Consider the following 16,182-nt stretch of genomic DNA (forward strand, 5'->3'; position numbering starts at 1 on the left):
GATATTATAAAACTGTAATGTGAAGGAGCGCCGAGGCCTGTGCAGCAGCACAGGAGAGAGGAAATGACTGAAGAAAAACACACTGGGGCTAATGTGTGGGTGATATTCATATGATGGAAATGATTTCAGTACTTTGTATTGCTGCTTTCAGTGATGAGAATCAATCTAGTTTTAAGACTTTGCCATAAAATACTTTTCATATTGAAAAGGCAGATTCATAATGACATTGACAGAGCAAAGAGAGAGTGTATGTGCGTGTGCGTGTGTGTGTGTGTGTGTGTGTGTGTGTGTGTGTGTGTGTGTGTGTGTGTGTGTGTTGGCCGTGTCTGGTACCAGTTTTAACGTGTCAATAGCTCCCCGCTTTAGCTTATTGATCCATCCCTCAAAGCCATGTGAACTTTGGAGAGGGGAGCTCGTGTTTCCTCAGACAACTGTGGCCAATCTGCCATGCACCCTAGTTTAGAAACCTCGGACATTAGAGAGGCCGGGCAATCATCTGGGGAGCATCAGGGCTTGAGTCTGCGGTCTCTGAGGGCATAAAATGGAAAAAGGAGAGTATGTCAATAACACGCTGCCTACACTCGAAAGTCTCGGTCCACTGCACTATGTCTATGGAGATTACCTCAGTTTATGATGAGTGCAGGAATGTGTAGAACAATTAAACAGTGATTATACTGCTACTAAAAAAAACATATGTGTTGAATACATATAAGACGATTCTGTGGAAGAAATTTCCACAAAACCTGTTGTGCCTGTACAGTGTATTAGTACTGGTATATTCTCAAGAAACTGACTATACATACAATACAGAGAAGAGGAAAATCTAAATTGCAATTCATTTTATAGGTTCTGTAAATGTAGATATATTTGTTTGAAAATAGATTTCAATTTTATTGCATTTGTGCAATGCGAAGTAAAAAGCAAATCATGAGATAGCATGATGTTAGTACAGTTGATAATTTTTCAATAACAGCATGTCCTAAAGCATTTTATTCCAATTATTCTACAGCAATTATTAGCAATGTTTTACTGTTAAAAAACAACATACTGTACTTTTATCCATTTTTTTATCCATTATATTTAAACCAAATCTTTGTTTTAAATAAAACAAAAAGTAAACTTGTCATGTTAGTGACAAAAATCCATCCACCTTGAAGAGTTTTTCAGGTCAGATAACTTACAGGAACACTTGCTTATTAGGCAGTGCTCACACTGGAGATTCCTTCCAATCACCCTAAATCTTGTATACCAAAGACTTTATCCTATCAGTGATTATCCACGTTGTGAAATCCTTTTATGGCTGAACACCAGGTATCAACGAAAAGAACTGTTGCAGGTTAATGCTACACAAACAAATTCAAAACAAGAAGTCAAAGTCAACAAACTGTCAGAGATTAAGCAAGGTACATATAGAGATACTATACTTTGGCAGAGATTAAAAACATGAACCAGAAATCAGAAGTGAGTGGTCGTAACAATAAACACAATAGCATTGTATAAAATTGTTCGGTTTAGAATTAGCATATAATTTGCAATTGGCTGTTGGAAGGTGGGAATTAAGTTCAGACATATACTGTATATGCTTGTGTGTGTGTGTTGGTGTATGTGAACATGATAGTCTCTATATATGATTGTATGTTGTAGCCCTCAGCAGCTATGTTTCTAAGTCACTTTGTGTTACAAGATGTGGAAAGCAGTGTGTTGACACTGGAATTTAAAAAAAAGTTTATTAAACAATAATTTAATAGGAAAAATACATCAACTATAACCTGTGATTTGCCTTATGATTTATTTTCAGAGCTGCTGTTAATTCATAAATGTTGGAAAAATTACTTATTTCATATCAATATTGTTAGAGTCACATACTTCTAATCCAAGCTGTATTCTGTTACAAATTTACTGTCAGGTGCTCTTTTTTTTTTTTACATTTTTGAAAAATGAGCCTCTGTGTAGCAGCACATCGGCCTGGCAGGAAATACATGCACAATGAGGTACAAAGACATCACCAAGATGTCAGGCAGCTGTGGACATACTCTCAATCACTCACACATGGAAACGCAGACTAGCCCCTCAGCTTAGCTCTTTTATCCCAAATGCCATTCAGCCTCTTACTTTAGTGTTATATGTATTCAGGTTTGACAGCTGTTTTAACAGCAGCACTATGCAAGAAAGCCATATCTCAGTGTGCAGTCAGGATGAATCAAACTAGATAAATTGTTGCGTGAAATGAATAATGGTACAAACTCTATTATACGAAGAGATTAGGCATGTTGCTTTCAGTTAGGAATTATCCATTTTCATCCATTCTGCCATAAACACAACCAAAAATAAACTTTTTAGAGCTAAGAAATTGGATATCTTATTTTTTCAAAATATATTGATATATTATAATAATCTCTCTGTCTCTCTCAGTCTCTCACTGTCTCTCTTTATCTTACTCTCTCCTCAAACTCTCTCAGAATTATGGGCTGGTTACAAATAACTAACATATGTTTATTGTATTAAGTGGCTAAGTCTGTGGTACAAACTCATAAGTACTTTTATTCTGGGTTAGAAGATGGACACTTATTAAGCATATCCAGTATATGTGAAATACAAACCATAAAACACCATAAAACACACCGTACCTGGTAAATAACTAGGCCATTAACAAAAGTGTTGCCAGCGCATAAAAGAACAGAAATTTTCCTGAAGAAAGAAAGACATGATTGATCATGTGGATGATTGCCCCAAAATATGGCATCCAGTGTGTCTCTTAAAGGCGTCCCCAAAGAATCATCATCTCCACCTCTGGCCACTGGCTCCTCTCAGTAATGCTATCCACATCAGAGACGGGGAACCATTGATTTAGCACTTAGCTCTCACGTCCCCCATGAGCGCTTATCATTTCTGGCCCCTAGCCAGAGTTGAGGCGTCAAAGTTACCGATCGATTTGCCGAACTTTGAAGAAGCAGAAAGTGCCAGAAGGAGAGAAGGAAGAGAGGGTCAGATCTGTTTGCTTAAGTGACAGGATGAGGGGGGAATGTGGTTGGGGTTCGAGGCCGAAGACCAAAGCAACAGATGGCATTTTCTACATCTCAATCTCCTTTAATTATAATGGCTTGATAATAGTATTTCAACAATTTTCAAGAAAGAGCAGGCTCCAGAAAAGTAATGAAGAATCAATGATTGGAAAAAGGAAAAATGTTTTGAACATATGCTGTGGCTGATATTCAGGTCGGTTCAATTCATTTGAGAAGCAAAATTAAAATCAGACTACAAAAGTTTTCAGCTTCTGTATGAGCTTCTCCACATACGGATTGTTTGAAAAAATCGTGTTCAAAATCCTGTTCATTTTGTAGAAAATTCTCTTAATGCATTTACCCTCTAAACTGACTTTAGAGGACATTCTGGATTGTTATGATGCAAGAATTTATGCTGAGGTGGCTATGCAGTCTATGTTATCATCTCCCAATACAGAAAATATTTACATCCATATGCATTACTACCTCCCATAAATTATTTAAACACTTTGCTTTTAATAGCGTTTAAGGATAAGAGGCGAGCGCTAAAGCTTTAATGTATGTTATGACTTATAGATGACTTTTGACCTCTTAGGGTCTTCAAACATTTCCTCTGTGTAAAATAAGCCAATAATCTTGACCATTAATGTTAGTTCCTAAGTGTCTCATGAAAAGTTCCCTGAAAAGCTAGAGGCTATTTGTTAAACCTTTTATGTTAATCCAACATTTATAGATTTTTTATTTCACATGCTGGTTTTTCTTTTTAAAGACGAAGCCCTTTTTTCACTCTATGCTTGCTAGGCTGTATGCTAGTGGCTCCATCGTCCTGCCTGCTATCCAGTTCCCCGGTGTCAGCCCACAGCCATTACTCTCCATAAAGGATGATGAATTAAAGGCTGGTACGGAGAGCGGCTGCAGTGCTGCTGTCTTACTCCCGCTCATAAGAATGATAAAGTGCACTGCATTGTCCCAGAGCCCAAACGCTGCACTCGCCGGAGGGCATAGGGATGCTGGAGGAAATCAGGTTTTGGAAAGACAGGGATTACAGAACCAGGGTTGCTTTAATCATGTGCACCACAAAATGCACACCTCTTTGTCATATCTGACTATGAATTTGAAGCTATCTTATTTTCCACTTATTTGTGCAAATAGATGATATGTACTCTTTGCATTGGAACATAACCCCATGCACAGTACACTGAATGTACAGTAGGTTGCATGGAATTACCTGTCTGTTCATCTTTGATTTGTTAACAGAGGATCATGTTTCTCTGTTCCAGGGTCATAAACGATCGTTCCATTGTTAGTGTGTACAAATCCTCCTCAGTGTGATTGACACATTCACAGCGCATACTTAACTCCCATGCTTAACTGTTTTCACTGTCACAGCTCTTTATAATAAATGATGGCGCCTCAGTCTGCTACTCATCTTCCAACCATCCATCACCAGCCGAACAGCGCTTTCCAACCACCACATGCCTGCGTTATACTATTATTTGTCACTTAGATGATTAATCTCTTAAAATGTAATTGTCAGGCAAGCTGATACAGCTCTTCTTAGCACACTGATAGGGGTTCATGCCCCTGAGGAAACTTAGACTTGAAATGAAAAATCTGTTTTGGAGTTTTCCTAAATGCTGCTGTTAAATAAACGAACATGGCAAACCTAGTAATTACAGAAAATTATATTTTAGCATAAGTATCGCATTTATAACTGTTAGTACTATTGTTGTAGTGTAATTTTGAAAAGTAACCAAAATTGTTTTCCTCGCTTTATTATCACTGCAAGAATAACTTTCTTCTGTTACTAGCACCAGTTTATTACTATCTTAACTGATAAAAGTAAGATTTGTTTTTACAGAAGACTTTTTCCTAAAGAACTGCAGTATTAGTGATAGTAATAAAAATGACAATCAGTGTAAAAAATATTCTCTTTACTGTCGGGGCAATTGTTGATACATGACCTTAACCATAAACCTCGTTCATCTTTGTCATGATTTGGAACCCATTCATAACTTTTTCATGTTCAGCGATTCTTTTTCTCTCTATCCAAATGCAAGCATACTTTACCTGTCCATACTATGGGTGTCAGAAACCGCTGTCAAGCTCACGATGGGGTTGACAAACTGTACTGAAGATGAATAACCTTTGGGAGTTAAATCAACAAAATGTAATCATGAAACTTCTTCTATCTGTTTGCCTTTCTACAAGCAAGCTTGATGTTACATGTAAGTAACAATTAACTGCATACTTACAATACTGAACATTTCTATCTTGTGGTCTGCAAGCTAACCTGTGTTTCCTGAAATGTGTTGTGGCAGAAATAGACACTACAAATATTTAAGGTTAGCAATAATTAAAAGAAGGTTTTGAAAAAACATTTCAAATGTCAGTCCATAGACTTTGCACATTCTGGTTTCTGTATGAAGTGTGGCTTTTTTTGTGATATTAACTCCAGGAGAAAATTTTAAATAGAGGCTAACAAAAAAATAGCTGTTTAAAGCTTCTGTAATGAGAATGTAATGTTCTAAATATGGCAAACATCTATGATTACCATCAGGCACTGTATCTCACCTGATTGCAGTACTCCGGTCACATGACTATTGTACATTTTGGCATAATAAGTACTAGTTTCACGTCATATTTGAATAGCACTCTTTGTCTAGCATTAGCTGCAGGTAGTGTTGTTATAAGTGTGTTTTTATCCATGCCTTTTGCATGTTTCATGCTTGTCTAGTTAATGTTTGTTTACACTACGTTCTCTTACATGTTCATGTGTGTGTATGACTTTAAATAAAATTCTCTGCACTTGCATTCATCTTCTATTCAACAATGCAATGGCAGTCACAACAGATACTAACAATAATATAACATTAAACTAAAAATTGTATGTAAATATACATAGTTAATTGGCACAGTGTGTTGTTTATTCATAAATCACAAATTGTTATCATTTGCCATTTCCTGTAGTATGAGAGGATGTTGTACTGTTATAAGAAATGTATAAGAATATGCTTTAATTTATGGCTTATTTACTTAAATAAATGTACCTTATACCTTGTGTATGTATCTTGTATTTTTCTCTAGAATGGACTGGCTGTGTGCAAGGAACTGAAAGCTGTCACGACGTGATTGCATCCTTTTTACAAATTAGGTTTTTTAACAAAGAAAATGTGTATCTTGTACAGCACAATTAATCTTCATTAAGTATTTGCTCATACACAGAAAAATGTACTCGTGTTTCCTGTACACATACCTTTTCTGAACATCCTCAATCCTCAAGCTAGACTAAAAAAGATGATAGATGTTTGTTTGGGCGCCTAGGCAGCAATGTGCACATGTTTTCTTAAGCTTTAACTTTCCAATCCATGCAAAAGTCTGCAAACATCTCTGGGGTATTTTGAACTCTCTGCTTTACCCAAACCTCTTAGGTATCTGTCTGGAAGCAACTTATTTCCCTCAACTCACAGGAAGGAAGAACAGCACTTAAATGAAGATATCTGCATGCAACAGAAAGTCACCCTAAGAGACCTTCATAGTGGTGTTGGTCAGAGCTGGGCAGCTCTTTAAAACCTTTTTGTTTACTTGTGAGTTTCCGTATGTGTCTAAAAGGCTTCATGGACCACAAGACAATTAGTTTTTCCTTGAACTGATTGGATGACTCTGTGTGATGTGTGAAGGAAATAAGCAGGATACTGTGTTTAACTGCTTGATTTCCATTGCACTCACAAAAGCCAGATAGAAATTGCTCCTGTCTCTCATTTGGCATGTGTTAATAATGAGCGGAGTGATGAGACTCAGGATTGCAGAGACAAGAGTAGTTTGTTTAGTCTGCAGACTTCCTGATGACATCGCCCTATACCTCCACTCCATCTCGATGACAGATGCAAAGCCTCATGGGATCGCCTGTAGCCCATGCCGAGTGAATGGGAAAAGGAAGTCACTCGCTGTGTGTGAGGAACAGTGTCTGTATGGGCACTGACAGCACGTCACTGATAACAGCGTGAAGACAGCATTGTGCACAGACAAGATGCAACACTCACTGTCTGCGGATAAACTGAGTCGACTTCCAGTGGATAGCAGGAAAAGCAATAAACAATACGCTCACACAAACAAACGCCGCATTGAATGGTCTGAATTGTAATATATCTGCTTTTCAAAAAAGATTCATTGAAAATGGACATTTGTTATCCTTGATTGAGACTGGCTCCCCTTTGCCTGCCTTGTATATTTCTCAGTTTATATGATTCATTCACTGACATTTTGGTATGTGATGTGCTGTGATTGGTTGTCTGTGTGTGTCTGTTTCAGGTACCTGTTTTCCTTCCTACAGACTCTCCCAGCATCCTTGCTGTCACAACACAGCACATGTAGACAATGAAGATAGATTACCCTACAGTTGTTAGGGGGGAAGGGATAGAGAGAGAGAGAGAGAGAGAGAGAGAGAGAGAGAGAGAGAGAGAACAATATAAAAATATATTTGAACTAAGAGGGAAAACTGAATATCTTAGGTAAATAGCTCTTATGGATTTACAAATTCTTTGCTTCTCTAAATGATGGACATCACACTAACAAAGCGACTTGATTGACCTATGACCCAGCAGGTTGTGATCATGTGATCAGCTTAAAATGTTGCCTGAGGTGCTGAGGAAGCATGCTGGGTAAAAGCAAGATGCCCAATATTTCAAAGCTCTAGAAAAGGCTGTCTTTGACATAATCTGCACTCAAGTGCTGTTATTCATCTCCAGAGAAATGTTAAGCGACAGAATTCTCCTGGGGCTTTAGCAAGATGGACATTGAATTTTAAATATGACACTCTTATTTGGTTGTTTGAAATGATCTTCCCCACTGCAGTATTTAACTATAATAAACGTTATGCATCTCAAATACCGTTCCTGTTCCTGTAAGGATCTTTCTTACCATTTACTAAATGGCTATTAATTTTATTTACTAATATTTACATTGATATAGTGTGGTTTATGATATTAGTGCACTATTATCCTGGTAAGCTTTGTTGTGGTTTTCTAATGATCACTTTTAATATACCGGCAATTAAGTGTCCAGGGTCCATAGAGGTTTTGCATGAATGTATTAATTTTTCAAAAACAACCACATTCAAAGTGAAGCCTGCTTTTTATGCTTCAAACATTACAGTCGCAATAAGCCTCTTCAATAAAAAATAAAAAAATCCTCTGGTAGACGATTGACTCCCCGCCTTCACTCAAACCTGAGAAGGCAAATCAGAGCTGTCACAGTTATGTCCTTACATATGCTTCTTCTAATGCTTGCATGCTGCTGTGCTCTTATTTCAGGGCCATAATAAATACGAGACAGGGATTTATCATATTGTGGGACTGTAATGTGATTCAATTCATTTCCCGACTCACTGTTTAATGAAATGGAGTAAACATCTCAGGCTGGGTAGTTTTTCTATGGAAAGGATGGGGAGATCGGGCCTACTGGAGAGCGGCAGTATCGTTTCTTATGTCTCCTTGTTTTTACAGGTGGATAAACATGACAGATTCATATTTGTAAAGAATAGCCTGTAATGTACTAGATTGCATTTTGTGTCAATCAAATACTTGCAACTCAGCAACTCTCCATCAAACTGTCTCTATCCGCAGTTGGAGAGATTGCTAGTAAGAAACAATTGTGATTGTGGCATGGAGATTTACAGAGAGAGAGAGAGAGAGAGAGAGAGAGAGGGAGAGCGAAAGAGAAAGAGAGAGAGACAGAGAGAGAGAGAGAGAGAGAGAGAGAGAGAGAGAGAGAGAGCAGCTTTTAAAAGGATTTTGTCGGTTATTGACTGGTTGCACTCTTCTGCTAATAGCCATTTAAAGATTATAGGCCTGCTGGTGGGAATCAAGGCCTCCATTGTTCTCCTTATTGCATTCTGGCAGATGGGGGCTGACACAACAACACTCTCCCTCCCTGCGGGCACGCTTACTCTGCACAGCCCTCCATCAGCACAGCTCCTATTGAACCAGCCCTAATAACTGCCCATGAATTATTAATCTACATGTGATATTGAAGGCCAGGAGGAGGAGGAGAGGAGGACACGAGGAAGGCGGGGAAGGGGAGGGGAGGCTTGAGATTGGTGTGCAGGTGCCATGCCGGAGGATCTTCTGGTCCAGCCCAAACACTCCCAGGGTGACTCTTTCTCGGAACATATTGGGCATTCCGATAACGGGGCCTAGCAGAGATAAAATATATATTCATTAAATGTCAGTGGGTTGATGAAATGAGAGCGATCCATTAGAGGCTGGCCCAGGCAGTAGCGGTGAGGGCTAATGTTTCCCGGTTGTTCAAAGAGGCCAGACCGCTTTTAGAGCGACCGATGGTGCCACGGGGAGCAAATCTTCTCATCTGGGAAGTTGGGTTTGCAGGGACTACTTTTTAAAGATCAAGAGGGACAGATGACCTGGAGAGAGATAAAAAACAGTTCAGCTTGTATTGTGCTCATAGGATAAATATAGCAAAGGATTTTGGGACAGTCTTGCTGTAACATTTGAGTTAGCTTGGTGAAACACATTATTTGGTTTTACATTACTTCTCAATTCCTTAAAGGACTTTAGCCCAGTTTCACAAAGTCAATAGAGAATATTGTTATGGAATTGCATGGCCAATGGCAAATCTATTTTCATATTCCCCGTTATTCAAAATTAAATATGCACACAGTTTGATGAATTTGATTTTCTCTCAGTCTAAATTTAGCGCAAAACACTGAACAATGCCTGGAGAATCCTCTGCATATATTCATTATAAAAGAAATGGTTTATTTCCTAGACAATGCTATTCAATATCAGTCTCAATAGTTTAGATAAAGCTGTAAAGCAATTATTTACCACTCGCTATTCTCCTTTCATATCAGTGATTCACTGCAAAATTAAATATTTTAATGTAGTAGTCAGTGCACAAGTTTTAAGAACATCACCTAAGACCTTATAATTCTTGGTTCTAAGTCGCTAGAGATCTGTGGGTCAGATAGTTATTCTCCGTCAGCAGCGAGGTGAGACCTGAACCGCAGCACAGGCCCCAAAATGTCTCGCGTCTTCCTCTTAGACTGAGTTTGGTTTAGTGCCCACATTTCACTCTGGAGAGAGCACAGGAAAGAAAAACTTTAATAACATTCTGGAGTTTTGCCAGAGTCAAGACAAATAGCTTTGGATTATGTCCAGTGAAAACCAAGATTTCACCACTGGCATTATTGCTCCCTTTTTCATACTTGAGGCAAATGTTACTAAACACGGCACATTCTGTACATAAAATGGGTTTGGGTGGAAACACATGGAGGGTAGACCTGAAGGAAGGTGAAGCGAAACAAAAGAATGTTTTGAACCAGAGACCAAACACAAGTAGGTTACTTCCATGTAAGACCCCGGATGTGTGCTTTGATTAACACCACTGAAGCAGAGAGAAACCATGCACCATTGCTGCTACACACCTGGCACTCTCTTTTTTTTTTCTTTTTCATTAATCAGAAACTTAACTGACTGAACTGGAACACTTTAAAACTGACAAATAACTGACTTCACATCTAAAAAATATTTGTGTGCAACTTATTTGTCTATGATACTAATCAAATCAGCAATTCATACCTTATCAAAGATAGAAAATAGAGAAAACTGCTGAAGGTGCAAAAAAGAAACTAGTTCCTGGAACAGTTTTTCCATGAGGAACAAGATTTCAAATATAGGAGCAAAGGATAAAATGGTTGGGGGGAGTGTAGGGCAACTGAGCGAGAATGAGCAGGAATGCCTGCAGGGCAGAAGTAACAAAAAAGCACTCCAAATAAGTGTGTAGGGGTGGAATCAGTAACCAGCTTTTTCAAAATGAACCATCTGGGTACATAAAAGAGGGGGAGAAAGACAACAAACAAAAGCATCAGGGATGCCAGCGAGTGTGTCAGCCCTCCTTCTGCCTTATATCAGCAAGTGCGGGAGAAAGGAGAGGGAGGTGTTGCTACTGAAAACTGAGAGAGAGAGAGAGAGAGAGAGAGAGAGAGAGAGAGAGAGAGAAATTGAGGATTGAATGGTGTTCTTGAAAAGACCTATATCCCCTAAAGGCAGAGCTCAATGCCAGAGGAGTCATGGGGCCCTGCAGGCTGACAGTCATCCAGCCTAATGGGCCTGGCTGTTTACTCTGCAAAGCCAGGAGTGGATTAGAGGGGTAATTAAGGTTAATGATCCTCCCGCTACGCTCGGGTGATCTGTGTTCAAGCACCGCAGGGTGCATGCTAACGCTAACATTAAGCCAGACCACTGAGCAATACACACTAATCCTGACACTGTGTCAACTATTATTGAACAGGTCACGAAACTGTACATTAAGACATTGGATATTAATGTCTTGTTTTTGGGGGGGTTTTTTATGGGAATGGTTTATTCGTTTTCTATGTTTTTGTTGTTTATTTGATCAGAAATTATGAAAAATAAATATATAAAAAAGTAAATATAAAACACTTCCAACAGATCTTCTCTGTCCAGTTTAATATGCAAGGTTTAATTAAAAAAATATATATTATTATTATTGAATAAAGTTTTATGGTAATTTTATTATATATTTTTTTTATAAAATTTAAAATAATGCGTTGTGTATTTACAATAAATGATCATAAATCAAAATTTTTTTCTATATTTTTTGTATTTTACTTATTAAAGTTAATTGTATAATTGTATATTGTTTATTGCTCGATTTTGCTGAAGCAGAAAAAAACCTGATAATTCATTACAAACATGTGCAGCATATTTATTGATTTTTGAATGCATGTTTTTCCTAATAAGTCAAATATCAATTAATATACAACATTATCTAAATAATTCATGTTTCTTTTTATGCCGTTCTAAAAGTTTTGCTTAAAGTCTGCATGGCAGACATCTCATATTTTCCTCACAGATATATGAGATTACACTGGGAGAGTGATCTCCATGGGTATAATCTTTGGCATAAATCATCTTTAATGTAGCCTCTGTTATCTAATTATGTTGCATTGCATAGTACATGTAACAAAAGGCCCTTCCATTTCTGAAAGGAAACATGGTCGTTTTTCACTGTATAAGCTAATCAATTGAATGGGACATCAAAAAATGAAATTTGAAGCGCCAATTTTTTTGCTTTTACTCCTCTTTGAAACACCACAGTAATAGCAACAAAGTGCTTTTTTGTCAAAAGTGTACTTTCTGAAAATGGAGTGAGGGCTCGGGGCAGCACATTTGAGCGTGTGAATGACGGGACACATCAGGCCTAAATGAATTATGACCTTGTTAAACTAGGTTTAGTGCCATCCATAGCAGACACATTTTCCTGCTTTTTCCTGTAATTTTTGAAAGCCTTTTTGCTGTAATAAAATATCACTTTTTCCTGCATTTGTGCATTAAACGTCCATTGTCTTCTCTTCTTTTTTCCAATGATAATCACATTGAGTCCTGCTTCCCCCTGTAACCCCTGTGCTCCCGCTGTTAGATCACTTTTCTCTTGTAAAGATGACATTGGCCGTGCAAAATGTTCTCTTTGTCTCTCGCTTGCTCACCCACTCAGTCAATCACTCATGGACAATGTATTATGATGTCACTGTCATAAAAAGTGTTGCAGGAGGCTGTCGCAAAAGTGCTCTAAGGTCCCATAAACCTGCTGTTTACCCATCATGCCCTAAAACCAGGTCTTGAACAAAGACACGTCCATTGTTGCGTTGTGTCTTGAGGCACAAACTCAAATTGTCTGTTAAGTGCTAGCAGCATGCTATCAGTGGTGATGTTTGTAAAGCTCTGATGTCCCCTCCAGGTCCTGTTATGGTGAGATCAGAACATATTCACCTTTATGCCTTATAACCCACCGGCTCCCAACGATGCTACCTGCTGTTATTAAGCTGTGGAAATATGACAGCTGGCGAAGAGGCGACCGCTGAGCTATTGAAACCTAAATGTGTATGGCGGCAATCAGCCTGGTGTTAATTGTTTGCAAATGAGAACTGGAGATCATTAAAAAAATGGATGAAAACAATGATTACTGTTTGAATTACGCAACTTAATTTCCCTTGGTGCATGACAAACAATCGCTAGTGCATAACAACGGGTCAGAGTTTTAACTGAAAGGATTGTTTCACTCATAGAGAACACTTTAACAGGCCATTTATCACTTTACCCTGCACCGAGCACAGCGTTACGAAGCCAGAGGCAGCACAGCATGTGTATCTATATAACCTCAGCCTTATCACCTGCAGTCATTTCCAGATTCGATTCATCTTGTCAGCATGCCGTTGTCACTCCTGAGCTGAAATCAATCCAAGCATATACTAAGCGATGGTGTTCTTTAAAGAAGCAGATGAGAGTGTGCTGGTGCCATCAGGCACAGTTGTCTCAAGAAAATGGAGACGATGCAGGGGAAGAAAAATATAAAGCTGAAGGGTTTGCACTTTTAATCCTAAATTTTTACAATAAATTAAGAAAACGTGTTCCTAATGCAACAAACACAACAATACAGCTAATGAAAAGCAAAGCAAATGGGAACAAAATCAACCAAAACTTCAAAAATAACAGTTCACTTCGAATAAAAGGAGATGATAATCAAAAGGTAAATCTAACGGGCCAAAACTCCCGAAGGATTTCTGTCAGACTGGACCATTGCTTCATTATATCAGTGACAGCAGCTGCAGGTGTGATTGTCATGCCTCCTCCTCCTCCTACTCCTCCTTGGCACCTTTTTCCAGTGACAGTAAGGTATCAAAAGCTGCAGCATCCCGATCTCATCACCATGGTCACCATGCATCTTTTACCCCTAGCACCGCTCAAGGGCCTGGCAGCAGAGGCAACATCTGCTGGCTTGGATCATGCAAACACAATAAACAACAAAAGACACCCACATTTCATCATCTCCTGGTCTCTCTCAGGAGAACGGTGAACATGTCAGTCATGTTCTTTTAATACTGAAAAGCAAATGTGTGTAAAAAAAAAAAAAAAAAAAAGCCTGTCAAATAAATGAGAAAAAAGAAAATTGTTAAATATACTTATATGTTGTATATATTGTTATGAAACTCTCTCAACAATACAAATGTACAACATCAGATATAACATTAGATGCATGGAAATGTTTAGGAATTCTTCCATAATCAGTTTTTTGTAGGTATTTAACAAATAGAAGGGATTCCGTGAAAAAGTCCTGTTCTGCAGAGACGCTTGTACTGGAATGGGAGACAGATTAGTGTAAATGATGTCTGAGCTACGCTGTGTGTATGAAGCACATGAACAGGACTCAGAAATACCTGCATCAGCCTGGTAATCAAATCCTGCCCTTCACAAGAAAGGCTAAGTGAAAGATTCTCTCTCTGGGGAAAAGACTACAGGAGTTCTCATTCTTAAACGATACAATGCTGCAAATGGAAGTTTGATGGGCTATTTGTACACAAGACAAAATAATTAGCTTTTAAGAAAGAAAGAAAGAAAGAAAGAAAGAAAGAAAGAAAGAAAGAAAGAAAGAAAGAAAGAAAGAAAGAAAGAAAGAAAGAAAGAAAGAAAAATATAAAAAGTTGTAAAATAAATTATCTCAGTGCATGTTTAAAATCCATGTATTTTTTATTATTTTTTTACAAATATGTATTTGGTAATAGAGTGTATTTAGTTATTAGTAGTAGTAGCAGCAGCAATTTTAGTAGTAATAAAAATAGTAGCAGTAGTAATGGTGGTATTGTATTGTTATTCTTATTCTTACTATTCATCTTTATTAACTGCTTTGTCTTGGTCAGAATGGTGGTACATCCAAAGCCAATCCTGGGAACATCAGGGCATAACGCAGAAATACAATCTGGATTATTTATTCATTTTAAGTAACCACTAATCCCAGAGTTTCCTTAGGCAGGAATACAACCTGAACAAGATTATTATTGTTATCATTATTGTTGTTATTGCTGTTGTTGTTGCTGGTGGTGGTGATAATAGTAATATAGTAATAAATTATTCATTAAATTATTCATTCATTCATTCATTTTCAGTAACGAGTTTTATCCAGAGTTGATGTTGTTGGGTTTGTTTGGAATGTGTTAGTTATATAGTTCTTTCTTTCTTTCTTTTTTAGTTACCACTTTATCCTGGCCCAAGCCTTAGTGGCTTGGGAGTGAGAATACACATAAAAATAAAATAAATATTAAAAATAATACGAATTATTATTATTATTATTATTATTATTATTATTATTATTATTATTATTATTATTATATAACAGGAACAACAGTAATACTACTACAACTACTATTACTACTTCTATTACTACCAATAACAATAAAAAATAATGATATCAACAATAATTATAATAACAGTAATTATATATTATATGATATTATCTATTAAAACAGTCATTTGACTTCAATCAAAGTCTTGTATGGTGTAATATATGTTGCTTTAACTGTAAATCTAATGGTTTTACCAAAAGAAAGAAAGAAAGAAAGAAAGAAAGAAAGAAAGAAAGAAAGAAAGAAAGAAAGACTAAGTTTAAGATTAAGTTTTTAATAAATATTTACAACAACAATAATAATAACAATAATAATAATAATAATAATAATAATAATAATAATAATGTAATGATGATAGATAGATAGATAGATAGATAGATAGATAGATAGATAGATAGATAGATAGATAGATAGATAGATAGATAGATAGATAGATAGATAGATAGATAGATAGAACTGACCTATTCTGATGCTAAACCCATATCCCCCTCATATGAAGCGTGCATTTACAGTGTTATGTTAATAACTTGTATTGTAATAATTAACCAACCGTTTGTGGAAATGGGAGAATTTCGCCTTTGGCTTGCGACTGTCTTTCGTTTAAAAATATAATTGAGAAACGAGTTGAGCTATTAAGGCGGATGTAAACAAAACACTACATCATCGTCCTCAGCGCCTAAAATCATTTGCCCCTCAGATGAGGGGACAGTAATAACGTTTCCTTCTCTCGTTTGTCAATTAGTAGCGGCGGAGGAGAGGAAAGGGGGGAGACATACCCCCGTCCAGCTGAGAGCGCGCAATAACGCGCAGCTGTGCTGAAGAATTCGGTGGCTTTATTACTCGGCGACACGGCGAGACAAAGACATATTTCAGTCATTGGCAGTTTAATGAGGGCGCCCCGAATCCACCATCTAAATGCCATCCAGTCCCGGAGGAGCGCGCGCTCCCGTCGCCTGCACG

General features: G+C 37.5%; 1 long non-coding RNA gene across 1 annotated transcript; it reads right to left on the bottom strand.

Moving 5' to 3' along the window:
• Positions 1-13,401: 13,401 nt before the first annotated feature.
• Positions 13,402-16,182, bottom strand: LOC124386433. The gene is made up of 3 exons (XR_006925921.1): positions 15,773-16,182; positions 14,260-14,389; positions 13,402-13,819 (listed from the first exon to the last, which is right to left on the bottom strand). It is a non-coding gene; the product is annotated as an uncharacterized LOC124386433 (long non-coding RNA).

The sequence above is a fragment of the Silurus meridionalis genome, chromosome 5, assembly GCF_014805685.1.
Source record: "Silurus meridionalis isolate SWU-2019-XX chromosome 5, ASM1480568v1, whole genome shotgun sequence".
In the NCBI taxonomy this organism is placed as follows: domain Eukaryota; kingdom Metazoa; phylum Chordata; class Actinopteri; order Siluriformes; family Siluridae; genus Silurus; species Silurus meridionalis.